Here is a 3,271-nt window from a genome sequence, read left to right on the forward strand (position 1 = left end):
CACGATTTTAATATTATTCGCTTGGATCGAGAAGACTCTTACGGAGGAGTACTTTTGGGGATCAAAAAGTGCTATTCTTTCAATCGGATCGACCTCCCCTCGACACCAGGCATTGAAGTTGTCGCTTGTCAAACCAGAATTAAAGGCAAAGAACTTTGCATTGCTTCCACCTACATCCCCCCTAGAGCCTCAGTTAGCCACCGACGGCTTTGCGATATTGCGGAACTCCTCCCCGCACCGAGGCTAGTCTTAGGTGACTTTAACTCCCACGGCACGGCATGGGGTTGTCTTCATGACGATAATCGATCTACCCTACTCCATGAGCTTTGCGACAACTTCAATATGACTATTTTGAATACGGGTGAAATGACACGGATTCCTGTCCCTCCAGCGCGACCGAGCGCCTTAGATCTGTCCCTCTGCTCGACATCGCTGCGGTTAGATTGCATGTGGAAGGTAGTCTCTGATCCCCACGGCAGCGACCATCTGCCAATCGTAATTAATATTGCTAACGGTTCAGGGCCACCGAATACAATCAATGTTTCGTATGACCTCACACGAAATATTGATTGGAAGAGCTACGCGTCCGCGATATCCGAAAAAGTAGAATCGACACAAGAGCTTCCTCCGGAGGAAGAGTACGGGTTCCTGGCTGGCTTGATTCTCGATACCGCGATTCAAGCTCAGACTAAACGCGTACCAGACGCGAATTCACGCGGGCGTCCTCCCAATCCATGGTGGGACAAAGAGTGCTCAGACGTGTACGCGGAGAAGGCCGCTGCGTATAAGACCTTCCGGGACGACGGGCTGCCAGCTAGCTACCGACAATACGCGATGGCGGAAACGCGCATGAAGAGTTTGATAAAAGCCAAAAAACGTAGCTACTGGCGCCGGTTCGTCGACGGACTAACGAGAGAAACATCGATGAGCACTCTTTGGAGTACGGCCCGGCGCTTACGAAACCGAAACAGTACCAATGAGAGCGTGGAATATTCAAACCGTTGGATATTCGATTTTGCCAAGAAGGTTTGTCCGGATTCCGCCCCGGCACAGAAGATCTACCGCGCCGCGTCCCCTCACAATAACGCGAACGAAACACCGTTTTCGATGGTGGAGTTCTCACTTGCTCTCTTATCATGTAACAATAAAGCCCCAGGGCCAGACAGAATCAAATTTAACTTGTTAAAGAATCTGCCAGACTCTGCCAAGAGACGCTTGTTGAATTTATTTAATAAGTTTCTTGAGGGTAATATTGTCCCTCATGACTGGAGGCAAGTGAAGGTCATCGCCATTCAAAAACCAGGAAAACCAGCCTCCGACCACAACTCGTATCGACCGATTGCAATGCTGTCCTGTATCCGAAAGTTGTTCGAGAAAATGATCTTGTTTCGCCTCGATAATTGGGTTGAAGCAAATGGCTTACTGTCAGATACACAATTTGGTTTCCGCAAAGGCAAAGGGACGAACGATTGTCTTGCGTTGCTCTCAACAGAAATTCAAATGGCTTATGCTAGCAAAGAGCAGATGGCATCAGTTTTCCTAGATATAAAGGGGGCTTTTGATTCAGTTTCTATCAAAATTCTTTCTGAGAAGCTGCACCAGCATGGTCTTTCACCGACTCTAAACAACTTTTTGCTAAACTTGCTGTCTGAAAAACATATGCATTTTTCGCATGGTGATTTATCGACATCACGAATTAGCTACATGGGTCTTCCCCAGGGCTCATGTCTAAGCCCCCTTCTCTATAATTTTTACGTGAATGACATTGACGAATGTCTTGTCAATTCCTGCACGCTAAGGCAGCTTGCAGATGACGGTGTGGTCTCTATTACAGGTCCCAAAGCCGTCGATCTGCGAGGGCCATTGCAAGATACCTTGGACAATTTGTCTGCTTGGGCCCTCCAGCTAGGTATCGAGTTCTCCACGGAGAAAACTGAGCTAGTCGTATTTTCAAGGAAGCGTGAACCAGCGCAACTACAGCTTCAATTAATGGGTCAAACTATTGCTCAGGTTTCAACTTTCAAATATCTCGGGGTCTGGTTCGACTCTAAAGGAACCTGGGGATGTCACATTAGGTATCTGAAACAGAAGTGCCAGCAAAGGATCAACTTTCTCCGTACAATAACCGGAACATGGTGGGGTGCCCACCCAGGAGACCTGATCAGGCTGTACCAAACAACAATATTGTCGGTGATGGAGTACGGGAGTTTCTGTTTCCGCTCCGCTGCGAACATACATTTCATCAAACTAGAGCGAATCCAATATTGTTGTTTGCGTATTGCTTTGGGTTGTATGCACTCGACACATACGATGAGTTTAGAAGTGCTGGCGGGCGTCCTTCCGCTGAAAAATCGATTTTGGGAACTCTCCTATCGATTGCTCATCCGATGCGATATCTTGAACCCGTTAGTAATTGCAAATTTCGAAAGGCTTATCGAGCTCAATTCTCAAACCCGATTTATGTCCTTGTACTTCGATTACATGGCACAAAATATCAATCCTTCTTCATACTATCCCAACCGTGTCAATCTCTTTCATGCTTCTGATTCAACTGTTTTCTTTGACACATCCATGAAAGACGAGATTCGTGGAATCCCGGATCACATACGCCCGCAAGTGATCCCAAGCATCTTTCATAGTAAATTTCGAGAAGTCGACTGCAACAAGATGTTTTACACCGACGGGTCAAGCCTCGACGGCTCCACTGGCTTCGGTATATTCAATCAAAACCTCACCGCCTCATTCAAACTCAATGATCCTGCTTCAGTTTACGTCGCAGAACTTGCTGCTATTCAGTATACCCTTGGGATCATTGATACTTTGCCCACCGATCATTACTTTATTGTCTCGGATAGCCTCAGCTCAATCGAGGCTCTCCGTTCAATGAAACCGAGAAAGCACATTCCATATTTTCTGGGGAAAATCTGGGAGCGCCTGCGTGCTTTGTCTGCAAGATCGTACAAGATTACCTTAGTTTGGGTTCCCTCGCATTGCTCCATTCCAGGTAATGAAGAAGCGGACTCTTTAGCTAAGGCGGGCGCTTTGCAAGGTGACATATATGAAAGACCAATTAGCTTCAGCGAATTTTTCAGTATTACTCATCAGAGAACCCTCGAAAGTTGGCAAACATCATGGAGCAATGGTGAACTGGGAAGGTGGCTACATTCGATAATCCCTAAGGTATCGACGAAACCTTGGTTCAGAGGGATGGATGTGGGTCGGGATTTCATTCGCGTGATGTCTCGGCTCATGTCCAATCACTACACGCTGG

This window comes from Topomyia yanbarensis, chromosome 1 (genome assembly GCF_030247195.1).
Source record: "Topomyia yanbarensis strain Yona2022 chromosome 1, ASM3024719v1, whole genome shotgun sequence".
NCBI classification, from domain to species: Eukaryota; Metazoa; Arthropoda; class Insecta; order Diptera; family Culicidae; genus Topomyia; species Topomyia yanbarensis.